Below are 14,614 nucleotides of genomic sequence, written 5' to 3'. Positions count from 1 at the left end.
AGGTCGGTCAGGGGACACCAAGTAGACTCTGGTGACCTGAGAGGGGCAGCCACCATCCCACTCCATCGATTGTTTTCGTCATGGGCCTCGTGATGCCGGATAGTCTCAATTTTTAAAAGCTGGAAATCTGGATTTTTTTAGGTGAAATCTCCCATTATTAAATGTTGGGAATGAATTCAATATTTTTGGTAAACATTCTGTTAGCATTTTATATGTCTCTGACCGGCCTTGAGTTTGTGCCCTCCACGTATACTGAATAGATGGGATAAAAAGCTGTTGCAATGAAAAGTGGGAGAAAGGCAAGAAGTTAGGTGAGGTGAGGAGATGGGAAAGAAGGAGGAAATGGAAGTAAAGACCGAAGATGGTGGGATGGAAAGATTAAAATATAGATTGAGGGGCGCCTGGGTGGCTTAGTCCGTTAAGCGTCCGACTTTTGCTTAGGTCATGATCTCGCGGTTCGTGGGTTCGTGGGTTCGGGCCCCGCGTCGGGCTCTGTGCTGACTGCCAGCCCAGAGCCTGGAGCCTGTTTCAGAGTCTGTGACTCCCTCTCTCTCTGACCCTCCCCTGCTCACGCTGTCTCTCTCTCTCTCCTATAAATAAATAAAACATTTAAAAAAATTAAAAATATATAGATTGAAAGCAAAAGATGTTGAAGAATATGAGCGAGAAGAGATTGGGAGAGAGTGAAGAAGAGATTAAGAAAGTAAAAAAAAAAAAAAGAAGAAGAAAGTAGGAGAAGAACATGTGAAAGGAGAGGAGATTTGAAAAGGCAGGAAGTAGTGGGGGCTCTATAGATTTGGAATCATTCCACAGGGACACAAGAATATGCAGGCACCACAGGGAGAATACTAGCTCCACATGGTGAAAGGGAAGTCCAGTTTCTTAGCTTTTGGCCATCTCTTCCTTCCTTCCTTCCTTCCTTCCTTCCTTCCTTCCTTCCTTCCTTCCTTCCTTCCTTCCTTCTGTTGTGCCCTATCGCGAATCCCCTGAGACCTCCAAGGAGCCGACACCGATGCAAGTACATTAAGAGTCTTTGTTACAAGCTCAAGCAGGGCCTCATACGTCAACCGGCGCAGCGGCTGCAGGGTGAAGCCCCGAACAATAGCGAGCAGGGTTTTTATGGGGTAAGGGATGGGGGTGTTACAGTGCATACATTGTACGTATAGCATCATCACATAAGCACCAATCATAATTGTACAGCACCCATGGTAACAGTTTTGACCATTCAGTATCTGTGAGGTGTTCGTTACTTTTGGCGGGACCCAATCATGACCTTTGATAATCCTTTGAAAATGACCAATTATGAGGTAAGTTCAAAGGGCCTACCTGGGGTCTAGGCAAGCTGTGAGTGATTGGCTAGTTTGTACAAAGTAACTATCTGCAGTTCCCAGCCTTGACTCAGACCACAGGAACGTTACACATTTCTTTTGATTGGCTGATCCGAGGGTGGCTTCAGCTGAAGCTTTTCCTGGAACTGGGGCTACGTGCAGGACGAGGTTGCTCTTAATGGAGGACTTAATTTCAGGCCCCTCACTTCCTTCCTTCCTTCCTTCCTTCCTTCCTTCCTTCCTTCCTTCCTTCCTTCCTGTCTGTCTTTCTGTCTTTCTGTCTTTGTCTTTCTTTCTATATTTTCTTTTCTTTTTTTTTTTTGAGAGAGAGAAGGAGAGGGAGAGAGAGTGTGTGTGGAAGCAGTGGGGAGGGTCAGAGGGAGAAGGAGATAATCTTAAGCAAGCTCCATGCCCAGCCTGGACCCTGAAGTGGGGCTGGATCTCACAACCCTGAGATCATAACCTGAGCCAAAATCAAGAGTTGGACGCTCAACTGACTGACCCACCCACTTGCCCCTCACTTTCTATTGATAGTCAAATTGAAAGAGGGCTTCAGCTACCTCCATTCTGCTTGCAGCCAGTACTTTCTAATTCAGTTCCTCTTTCCAGTTTCTCTCTTAACTCAGACAAAAGACCCTTTGGGCAAAGCATTTACTGGGGACAGAAAGTACCCCCTTAAGCAATAAGGAGTTTCCAGATCCAGCAAGACCCCACATGATTGACTCCAAGACAAGGAACCACATGATTTCTGCTAACCACTTGGACATATCCACCAACATTTGTCCCACATTTTCCTTTTATAAACATAGAGGCAGGCACCTGGTGGCTCAGTTGTTAAGCATCTGACTTTAGCTCAGCTCATGATCTCACAGTTTGTGAGCTAGGATCCCTCATCAGATGAGCTTGAGTCTTACTTTGGATGAGCCCCACTTCTCTTTCTCTCTCTCCCTCTTTCTGCCCCTCGCTCACTTGTGCTCTCTCTCTTAACATAACATAACATAACATAACATAACATAACATAACATAACATAACATAACGTAACATAACATACGGGGAGCCTGGGTGGCTCAGTCAGTTAAGCATCCAACTTCGGCTCAGGTCATGATCTCACGGTTTGTGGGTTCAAGCCCCGTGTCAGGCTCTGTGCTGACAGCCAGCTCGGAGCCTGGAGCCTGCTTCGGATTCTGTGTCTCCCTCTCTCTCTGACCCTCCCCTGCTCATGTTGTCTCTCTATCTCTCTCTCTCTCAGAAATGGATAAGAAAAAAAAAATGAAAAAATAAAGGAAATGAAAACATTCATTTAAAAAAAAACATAACATAACATAACATAATATAAAGCTAGAGACTTTTTCAGCACTTTGGAGACTCTTTGTGACACTAGTCAGTCTGCTGTCCTCCTAGTACAGGCCTCCCTGAAAAGAATTCCTTTCTTGTTTCACCACCACTCATATCTCTGACTTTGGATTTTGTCAGCAGCGAGTGCCCCAACCTGGTATGTTTGGGGTCCCCGGAGGAGGTGCTCTTGTGCCCCTGCTCCCCAGTTACAAGATAACTCAGACCCCCCACTTTCTACAGCTATAGGAAGTCTAGGATCCTGACCCAGGAAGTGTCATCATTTTCCTGGTCAATATTACCTCTTCCTTCTTTCTCTTACCACTTCCCTGTGGGCATCCAGGCTCTTCAGCCCTTCCCTTCCTTTACAAGCTAACACTGGGCTAGGGGTCAACTCAGCTTCAGCAGAGGCTTGAACCACAGATAGGCCAGTCAGAAGGGGAATTACATCCTAGAATAGGGACAAAGTAAAATTCCATACCAAAAGTGACTGTTCCTAAAATGATTTCTGTCTCAGGGGACCCACTCTAGACATTTCTCACCTCTCCACTCAAGGAATTGTGTTCAGCAATGGAACACCTCTTGGATCAGCCTCTCATTTCAGACTCTGCCTTAATTTCATGTAGTTAAAGGATACATTATAGTTTTCCTCTTACAGGGGCGCCTGGGTGGCTTAGTCGGTTAAGCGTCCGACTTTCGCTTAGGTCATGATCTCGCGGTTCATGGATTCGAGCCCCACGTTGGGCTCTGTGCTGACTGCCAGCTTAGAGCCTGAAGCCTATTTCAGAGTCTGTGTCTTCCTCTCTCTCTGGCCCTCCCCTGCTCACACTCTCTCTCTCTCCTAGAAATAAATAAAAATATAAAAAAAAATAGATTTCCTCTTACAAAGAGCAATACTCCCCAAAATCAATGGGGCGCCTGGTGGCTCAGTTGGTTGAGCATCCAACTCTTTTTTTTAAATAACCCTTTTTCATTTATTTTGTAGATCATTTCTTTTCGCTAAAGTTTATTTATTTATTTTGAGAGAGAGAGAGCATGAGCAAGGGAGGGGCAGATACAGAGGGGGAGAGAGAATCCCAAGCAGGCTCTGTGCTGACAGAGTCAGATGCTTGGGGCACCTGGGTGGCTCGCTTGGTTAAGTGTCCAACTCTTGGTTTCAGCTCAGGTCATGGTCTCACAGTTTTGTGAGTTCAAGCCCTGTGTCGGGCTTGGAGCTGACAGCTCAGAGCTGACAGTGCAGAACCTACCTGAGATTCTCCCTTTCTCTGTCCCTCCGCTGCTCACACTCTCTCTGTCTCTCTCAAAATAAATAAATAAAACTTAAAATTTTTTTTTAATTTAAAAAAGAGCAATACAGCCCCAAATCAATGATACCATCATACCCTAAAGCAAAAAGAAAGGACAGAAGGTAGGAAGGAAGGAAGGAAGGAAGGAAGGAAGGAAGGAAGGAAGGAAGGAAGGAAGGAAGGAGGGAAGGAAGGAAGGAGGGAAGGAAGGAAGGAAGGAAGGAAGGAAAATAAAGGAAAGGGAAAGAAGAATAGCCAGTTTGTAGAAGTTGTGGTACTAGAGAGGAAAGAAGAGACAGGTGGAGCAAGTTTGGAGATGATGTGGAGGTAAGCTGTTCAGGCCTCAAAAGGGCTGTAAATTGAAGGAGTTACTGTCATCATGCTCAAGAACAGAGAGCAGTTTCCTCTTCTCTGCCAGGCCACACCGTCCCGTGTTATATCCTAAATAGCAGTCCAGCTCTCCTAAGGCCTACCCAGGTCATTTCCTATTTTTCTTCCATCCTTGCTTCCTTCGTTCCTTCGTTCGTTCGTTCGTTCCTTCCTTCTTTCCCTCTTTCTCTCTTCCTTTCAAGTAGGCTTCATACACAGCATGGAGCCCAATGCAGAGCCCAAACTCACAACCCTGAGACCAAGACCTGAGCTCAAATCAAGAGTCAGATGCTTAACCAACTGAGCCACCCAGGTGCCTCTTTCTTTCTTTCTTTCTTTCTTTCTTTCTTTCTTTCTTTCTTTCTTTCTTTCTTTCTTTCTTTCTTTCTTCATTGATCAGTTATTTAACTAGATTCTTTGTAAGAAACTTAGAACACCAATTTGTGAGGATACACTCCATTTGTGAGAGAAAACAGAGCAGAAGTAGGCTTGAAGCTGAGGAAGAGCTTTGGTTTTTGGCAGAATTTGCAAGTCCACAGCTTTCTGATCAACCTTGCGCTGCTCTTTAATCTCATATTTCTCCTTCACCGTGTCAAAGACCTCACCTTTCTGGTGTCTGGGTTTACACGGCTTCTTCTTGAAGCAAGCATCAGTGAGATGTTTTGGTGAAGGTGCAATGACATCTTTCTGGTGTGTTCTAAGCAGAGGAACTCGATTGAGGGCCAGAGATCCAGTCACAAGTAGCAAGCCACTGCTCAGCTGCTTCAGGAAAACAACCCTCTTGCCCCTGTTGCCCCCAGTGAGGATGATCAAAATGGTCCCAGGAGTGACACCAGCTCATGGTTTTCTCACATGCTGACTTAAAGAATTTTTGCCATGGCTTAACAGCTTTGGAGGCACATCTTCAGTAGAATAATACTGAATTTTGCAAAGTTTAACCACTAGGGTACCACCATTGTCACCATCACTGGTTTTGTGACAGTAGCAAGAAACTTCTTATTCTTTTTCTTTTCAACCCTGGATTTAGCTGCTGAATACTTCATCTTATACATGGCCCTTCTGGAATATATAGCCAGTGGGGAATATCTGCCAATTCCTCTGACTAGGACAGGGTTTCAGCTGTGGTGGGACTTCCCACTTCCCCTTCTTTGCTGTTTTAGCTTTGAGGTTACCCTTCGGAGCCCTGCCACCAGCATCAGCCTTCTTGGCTTTAGGTTTCTTCTCCTTAGTATCTCATTTCTCAGCTATTTTTTACCCACCATCTTGCAAAATAAGAAAAAGCCATTTTCTATTTTTCTTACTTACTGTATAACCTTAGAAAATATTCTCCCCTGAAAGTAACTTGGGTGTTTCTCTGTTCTTTGCAACCTGAAAGAGCTGAATACCTCCTTCACCTTGGCTTCTTTGTAGAAGACAGTCAGGGTTTGTGTTTGTGTTGTTTCCCAGTTGAAAGGACAGTTGATGATGTTTAAATATGGAACAGAAATGTTCAAAATCTGAAGGATGGAAGATAAGGTACATATTCTGCTGCACAGAGGGGAGCTCTGTTCAGTCCTGGACCCATTCAGAAAACAAAATGCCTCTGATAAGGGATAAGTAACATAAAATTACCACAGTCTAGGTCATTTCCTTATGGTCAAGTTGTTAAAAAATTGAAATCCTTCTTGACCTGCAAGTGATATCTTTTCTAGGCTTCTGAACAAATATCAACATGGGCCCCTTCCAGCCACCAGCCCAGCACCTTCCGTCCCCTATCTCTTACCCCCAAATCTGCTTCTTTCCCCCTGTGCCTCCTCTACTTCTGCCCCTTCATCGCCAACACACATTCCTTTTTCCCCTTCTTTTTCATCTTTTCAATCATCCAACAGATATGTAATGAGTATCTACAATGTGCCAGGCACTGTGCTGCCAATGGAATGAAAGATGGCCAGCATGGAGCCTTCCCAGGCCACAGAGCCTTACAACCCAGCATGAGGGCTGAGAGACTAGAGCCAACCACACTGCCCAGAGTACAGTGGATCTGGGGAGTGAAATGGGATGTGGTTAGTCCTCAGATGGAAAAGGAAATATAACTATAGGGTATTGTGAACCTTTTATCATGGAGGTCACAGACTTAGGAGTATTGAGCCTGGAATTTGATGTCATGTGGACTGAAATCCTACTACTTAGAAGTGTGATCTTAACTCTGAGCCTCTTTTCCCTTCCGGCAGTAACAACCTTAGCCAACTAACAGGTCAAGATTAGATGACTTACCAGGCGCCTTGGTGGCTCAGTCAGTTAAGCGTCCGACTTCGGCTCAGGTCATGATCTCACAGTTTGTGGGTTTGAGCCCTGTGTCAGGCTCTGTGCTGACAGCCAGCTCAGAGCCTGGAGCCTATTTCAGATTCTGTGTCTCCCTCTCTCTGACCCTCCCCTGCTCACACTGTCTCTCTCTCTCTCTCTCTCAGAAATAAATAAAACATTAAAAAAAAGATTAGATGATTTACTCCCTGTAAAGCATTTAGCAGATTACCTGGGACTTATTTGTAGAAAATGGCTAGTGGGAACTGGCATCCATGATATGGAGCTGCCCTGGATATCATGTGACCATAGAGGAAGAAAGTTCCAATCTCTGTATTCCATTCTTCCCTTTTGCTGCCCACTTCTCTTCCTTCTGTCACCAGTCTTTCCCAGTTAGAAAATTGTTACTTCCAAACATAGAAAACAAGAGCAGGAGGTACGTGGGAACAGGAAACAACTGAGCTCCTGAGTGCTCCTGAATGAGCACCCTCATCCTGCCCCCAGGAAACCACTTTCTACCCAACCCCATTCTCATCCCCAGGCAGAGCTAGCCTTCCTGGGCCTCTGCAGGACCTGCTCCAGCTTAAATTACTCTCTGGACAGATCTTTAGCCCACTGTTCCTAAAACCCAAAAGGTCATAACTCCCTTAAGCTGCTGGAAAAACACTGTGCAGAAATCACAAAGATTCCAGGAAAGAAAAACAGGCAACAAAACAGATCAAGTGCAGGGAGTTGAACAGATGTTTATTTTGATCCATGTCCAGTTTTGGCAAACCTAGAAAAGAATACAGTGTCCAGGAAAAGGCAGGCTGAAGGGAGGAAGGGAAGGGAACTAGTAAAAAATAACTTTGAGACTCTATATAAAAAGTTATTCTTTGATCCATTTGTCATAGCATACAAAAGGATAATTTCTACATAAGATATTTTTTAAAAATTGAAACTACAGAAGGGGCACCTGGATGGCTCAGTTAGTTAAGTGTTCGACTCTTGGTCATGATCTCATGGTTCATGAATTCGATCCCCACATTGGACTCTGAACATGCGGTGTAGAATCTGCTTGGGATTCTCTCTCTGAACATGCGGTGTAGAATCTGTCTCTCTCTCTCTCTCTCTCTCTCTCTCTCTCTCTCTCTCTCTCTCTCTCCTTCCCACTCTCTCTCTCTCTCAAAATAAATAAATAAACTTTAAAACGATTTAAAAGCAAATACTTTCATAAGGAAATCATTACCATAAGTAATGTCACAGTAAAATGACAAACATGTCACAAATGGCTAACATCATTAATATATAAAGAACTTTTAAAACTAGAGGGAAAATAACCAACAAGTTTAAGGGGAGCAGAATAAGCCACCCTAAAATGTGCCATTTTGACATGTAAATTATTTTGACCTGAAGGAGATCAACACCCAGCGGACTCAGGAAAAGCTTTTATACCTTCCCTCAATCCCTAAAAGAACTTAGATAGGGGCCTGAATCATAAAGAAAGCTATTACCAGAGGTAACTTTTTTTTAAAGGAATGTCTACACCCAACATGGGGCTCGAACTCACAACTCCAAGAGTCGCATGCTCTACTGACTAAGCCAGCCAGGTGACCTGATAACTTTTTATCTGAAAGATTTAACTGCTTGGCAGGGCAAACACATGCCTACAAAACAACAGCTCTTTTTATCTTCTTGTAAATTGCCCCCATCCCCTTTGAAGCCCTAGGCCCCTATCCCATTCCTTAGCTCAGGTTAGAAGATAAACCTGACTGTCTTTGAGTGTCATATTTTTATGAGACTCTCATAAGTATAAAATTTGCTTTTTTTCCATTTATCTGTGTCAATTTTATTATTAGACCAACCGAAGAACCTAGAAAGGAAGAAGGGAAATTTTTTCTGCCTTTACAAACTCAACTTAAAAATTTCAAGAACAGGGCACCTGGCTGGCTCAGTCAAAAGAGCATGTAACTCTTTTTCTTTTTTCTTTTTTTAATTTTATTCATTAAAAAATTTTTTCTAGTTTTATTTAGTTTTGAGACAGAGAGAGACAGAGCACAAGTGTGGAAGGGGCAAAGACAGAGGGAGACACAGAATTTGAAACAGGCTCCAGGCTCTGAGCTGTCAGCACAGAACCTGAGGCAGAGCTCGAACCCATGAACCATGAGATCATGACCTGAGCCAAAGTTGGACGCCCAACCAACTGAGCCACCCAGGAGTCCCTCTCTTTTTCTTTTTTAATGTTTATTTATTTTTGAGAGAGAGAGAGAGACAGAGCATGAGTGGGGGAGGAGCAGAGAGGGAGACACAGAAACCAAACCAGGTTCCAGGTTCCAGGTTCTAAGCTGTCAGAACAAAGCCCAACACGGGGCTCGAACTCACAGTCTGTCAGATCATGACCTGAGCCAAAGTTGCACGTTTAAACGACTGAATTACCCAGGTGCTCCGATCATGCAAATCTTTATCTCTAGGTTGTGAGTTTGAGCCCCATGTTGGATGTAGAGATTACTTAAAATAAATCAGTTTTTAAAAAATCTTTAAAAATTGGAAGAGACATGAACAAACAGTTCACAGAAATAAATGAAAAGGGCTCCATAACATATAAAGAGGTGTTCAACTTTGCTTCTAATAAGAAAAATACAACTAAAAACTATACTAAAATAGTGTTTTTTACCTATCAGGTTGGCAAAAATCCAAAAGTTTGTCAACACAATTTGTTGGCAAAGCTGTGCAGAAGCAGGCATTCTGGTAACCTGTTGGTGGAAATGCAGAAAGAGGCAACCTGTATGAAGGGTAATTTGATGGGCCATATCTAGTAAAATTACATATATATTTCCTCTTTGATTCAGCAATACCATTTCTCAGAATCTATCTAAAAAAAAATCACTGGCAAAAATATGGAAAAGTGTTTACATAGGCTATTTATTGCAGCCCTGTTTGTAATACAGAAACAGTCCAAATGCACAACTATAGGAGACTGGTTGAACTAAATATGAAGTACTATGGAACATTTAAAAAGGGGGAATTAAAAAATGTCTCTATATACTGTCATGGAGTAATCACCAGCATACATTGTCTAGAAAAAGCAGGGTAGAGCTATATGTAAATATCTCAATAAAATAATTTTTTAAAAATAAAAAGTGAGGAAAACTACATAAAATGCTAGCATATATCTAAGAATAAATGAATATATATATTCCAATGTATATATATTTACAATAGAAGAATAAGCTACAAACTTTTTAAAATGTCTATGTATGGGAGGAGGAAATCAAATAGAGGAGACAGGGCTAGAAACTAGGTTTTTCTGATATACTTTGTTTTGTAGATCTGACTTCGAAACTGTGTAAATAATTTAAATAATTACCGAAAAAATAACTTTAAAGAGCTTTCCCTAGGGGTGCCTAGGTGGCTCAGGTGGTTAAGTGTCTTGATTTTGGCTCAAGTCATGACCTCATGCTCATGAGATCTAGCCTCTAGTTGGGCTCTGTGCTGGCCACGGAGCCTGCTTAAGATTCTCTCTCTCCCTCTCCCTTTACTGCTCCCTGCTTGCGCCCGTGCTCTCAAAAAAAAAAAAAAAAAAAAAAAAAAGCTTTCCTTAAAAAGAAAAAGAAAATAAAAACTATCTGCACAGTTAATGGTATAATCACAAAGAGAAAAACTATTTCAAACAACTTTAAACCATACTAACTTGACTGTATATGCCTAGTGAGATATACCCTAAGGACAAACAAAATTGAAAAGTGGTTTTCATTTTTTATTAATTGATTAATGACTAATCAATTAAAGGTGATAATATGGAGAGATAAAGCAAATGTTGGTGTCTTTGGGAACTGAAATATTTGGTTGGGAGAAAGAGTAGATATTAGATGAAGTCATGTAAAATAATGGGAGTCTTATTTAAATCAAAAGTGTTAGTATGAACAAAGAAGGACTTTATGTTAGAAAATATATGTTTGTACCTCCTGTCCACCAGAAGGCCCTAGAAAACAAGGATCAACCCAATAGCAATGAGTGTCCTTGGGACTCTGACTGTGGTCTCTAATCGGCATTTCCCATCAATAGAAACCTTAAAGAAATGCTTCATTCTTGGGCTGAAAAAGGAAATGTATAAGATATGCTTGGATGTCTCATTATAACAAAAACTCAAGAAGCTATTCAGGACCACATCAAAAGGAGGTGAGGAGACTCCTGTCAAAGATGGGACAATTCAAGCACCCATAAGAATAATAATTGCAATGGACTGCAATAAACTAAAATACATCAAATATTTTTAAGCCCATGACTTTATAATGATTTTTTAAATTAATCACTTTTGGAGAGTTGTAGGTAGCCAACTCAATAATTTGAAAAGTGGTTATAAAGAGAAGTCAACATTTATCTTAACTTTCCGTAGGAACCATACCCGACCACGTGGTTGATGAGAAATTTCTCTTACAGAAGTAGTCCAGCTAGTAAATGAAGAATGGAATGATAGAATTCCAATATCACCATTTTGCAACCCCTTAGAAAATCATGGATTAGTCAGTGATGATTAATGCCTGATAACATAACCAAAAGAGAGGTAAACTGACATTATTCACCTTCTGTTGGAAGTTCACAACATTCTCTGAGGAATCCTGCAAAATAAGCCAAACACAGACTGAGGGAAACTCTTCAGGACAAAAACAAAACAAACAATAACAACAACACGGTTTTTTCAACAATACATTTCAAGGAGAAAAATAGACTGAGTGAAAGAACTTATACATTAAAAGAAACATAAGGGGCTCCTGAGTAGCTCAGTCGGTTGAGCTCTTTTTTTTTTTTTTTAATGTTTATTTATTTTTGAGAGAGAGAGACAGAGCATGAGTGAGGGAGGGTCAGAGAGTCTGAAGGAGGATCCAGGCTCTGAACTGTCAGCACAGAACCCAATGTGGAGGTTAAACCCACGAACTGGGGGATCATGACTTGAGCCGATGTCTGACACCCAACTGACTGAATCACCCAGGCACCCCAAGCATCTGACTCTTAATTTTGGCTCAGGTCATGATCTCATGGTTCATGAGTTTGAGCCCTGTGTCAGACTCTGTCAGTGCAGAGCCTGCTCAGGATTCTCTGTCTCCCTCTCTGTCTGCCCCTCTCCTTCTCGTAGTTTCTCTCTCCCTTTTTCAAAAATAAATAAATAAGGGTGTCTGGGTGGCTCAGTCAGTTAAGCATCCAACTTCAGCTCAGGCCATGATCTCATGGCTCCTGGGTTCGAGCCTGCATTGGGCTCTCTGCTCTCACAGAACCTGCTTCAGATCCTCTGTCTCCCTCCTTCTCTGCCCCTCCCCCATTTGTGCTCTCTCTGTCTCTCTCTCTAAAAAACAAATAAACATTAAAAAATAATAAATAAATAATAAACATTTTAAAAAGAAACATAAAAATATCAACCTAGATGGACTTTATTTCAATACTAATCCAAGAAAGATAAACTCATTAAAAAAATATAGACATTTAGGGGAATCTGAAAAAAAAAATCTGCGGCTCCTAAACTCCAGGCTGTTTTCACCCTGACCTGAGCCTAGGCATCACTGCTTTTGTAAGTAAAGACCATTTCAGAGTCCAGAACCACAAAGCTGGAACAGCTTCGTCCAATTGGCTCTTTACTATCAGAGGAAGATTCTAAATAACAAGGCCATGTCTTTTATTCCCTCTCAGCTCCCTTCCTCCCAGGCCAACTGACTGCAGTGGAGAGAACCAGGAGTATAAAACATTCAACAATTCAATATGAGGTTCCAGGCAAGAGATTCTCTTGGGGTGGTTCTCATTCAAGTTCTTGCCCTTCTGGACCACAAGTTTTGGCATCATTCATGGTGCCCCAAATGAACAAGTTCTGATTGTGTGAAGTGAGTTGATAATCTGATCACAACTGATATGGAATAGGAGGCAGATGGGATACTCCACAAATACCACTACCAGCACCTCTATGGACTGGAATAACTGTAACCTACACAGTATAGGACTCCATCTTGAAAAAGGTAAAAAGTCTCTAGGACCTGAATACTCTTAAGTCAAAAACCTGAGAATTAGCTATTATCCCTATCTAGGACTACACCTACACCTGAGGTCCCTCACTGCTCTTAGCTCTTCAACTGTAGATATGAGATATGACTATTTCAGAGGATAGAAGAAGAACTTAAGATAAACAGAAGAACCCAAGGAAGGATAAGAAGTGAACAAGTTGGGAAGTGTGGCTGGCACATGAAGCCAAGGGGGCTGAAGCTGCTAGGCAGATAATAATAATAATAATAATTTCACATTTATTGGGTTCTTATTACCTTCCAGGTTCTGGGCAGTCTTTTTCATGAGCCGTCCCATTTAATACCCTCAAAACAACCTAACAGGTAATGCACTTATCTCCTCTTGAAGACAACTTCACTCCCTCTTCTCAGGAACGCATTCCTTACCTATTTCCTATTTTAAACACCTGGCAGTTATATATAATAACTGAAATTTCATACAATGTGTAGCAGATATGCCTAAACTTTGGGAAGTCTAAGGTCACTAGAGGGCCAAAAACCTCCACAACACAATCAACAAAACTTCTTCCACTTAATATTTGACTTCAATATTGAGACTTAAAGAAGCCTATCATCTTTGCAAAAGATGTCCAGAAGATATCATGCTTCTCCAGTCAAGGCTTTGCATGTGATGTGACCCATGACCAGCCATTGCTCCCTTCACAGTGTTTTATCTGGCCATCACTATTTTGGATTCTTTCCCAGGAAGTAGAGCAAGCAGAGCATGAACCACATCTCTAAATAAAGGCAAGTTGAACTTAGAATTTTACAATGAATAAGTAATGCTGAAACTTGAGTGCATTTATTTGTAAGAAGTCACAATGTAATTGATAATTATAGGGCAACTGCATTTTTTCCATCATTTCCTAACAAGGGTCATGCCTTGAAGATTCACTAATGGACTAATGATAATGACAGGATTGGGCAAGGAATTGACACACAAGGCAATGAAGCAAACGAGGTCTCATGTGAGATCTGTCTGACCCCTGTAAAGGAACATTTGGATTATATACCCATTACTTTGGCCCCCGAAAAAATGCCAGAAAATAATTAACAATATAGCTGAACTCTTTAGCTACAAATAATCATACCTAGAATTATTGCAGTGAAGCAATAATGGGGTGCATGGCTTTATTACTTGTTTGTGTCTTCTTGATATGAATACTCAGTAAACATGACATCTGCAAATTTTACATTCAGGCTTTTTGTTTTTTTTTTGTGTGTGTGTGTGTGTGTTTTTTTTTTTTTTTTTTTTACAAATAGTTTATTGTCAAATTAGTTTCTACATAACACTCAGTGCTCATCCCCAAAGTGCCCTTCTCCATGCCCATCCCCCCCTGCCCCCCACATCCATCAGTCCTCAGTTTTTGTCAGCATTCAAGAGTCTCTCATGGTTTGCCTCTCTCCCTTTCCCCCACCATTTCCGCCCTTCTTCTCCCCCTTGTTCCTCTGTCAAGTTCCTCCTAATCCTCCTATACGTGCAAACATATGGTATTTGTCCTTCTCTGCCTGACTTATTTCGCTCAGCATAACACCCTCAAGGTCCATCCATGTTGCTACACATGGCCAGATTTCATTGTTTCTCATTGCCATGTAGTATTCCATGGTATAGATAAACCACATCTTCTGGATCCATTCATCTGTTGATGGACACTTAGGCTCTTTCCATGTTTTAGCTATTGTGGAGAGTGCTGCTATGAACATTGGGGTACATGTGCTCCTATGCCTCAGCATTTCTGTATCCCTTGGGTAAATTCCTAGCAGTGCTATTGCTGGGTCATAAGGGAGTTCTATTGTTAGTTTCCTGAGGAACCTCCACACTGTTTTCCAGAGGGGCTGTACCAGTTTACATTCCCACCAACAGTGTAGGAGGGTGCCCGTTTCTCCACATCCTCGCCAGCATCTAGAGTTCTCTGATTTGCTCATTTTAGCCACTCTGACTGGCGTGAGGTGGTATCTCAGTGTGGTTTTGATTTGTATTTCCCTGATGAGGAG

At 41.9% G+C, this 14,614-nt stretch overlaps 1 pseudogene; it reads right to left on the bottom strand.

Moving 5' to 3' along the window:
• Nucleotides 1-4,744: 4,744 nt before the first annotated feature.
• On the bottom strand, nt 4,745-12,905 carry LOC120222675 (annotated as a pseudogene).
• Nucleotides 12,906-14,614: the final 1,709 nt, after the last annotated feature.

Source organism: Hyaena hyaena, unplaced genomic scaffold, assembly GCF_003009895.1.
Source record: "Hyaena hyaena isolate Hyena2069 unplaced genomic scaffold, ASM300989v1 scaffold_906, whole genome shotgun sequence".
Lineage (NCBI taxonomy): Eukaryota > Metazoa > Chordata > Mammalia > Carnivora > Hyaenidae > Hyaena > Hyaena hyaena.
This window is presented reverse-complemented; position numbering and strand designations above follow the sequence as displayed.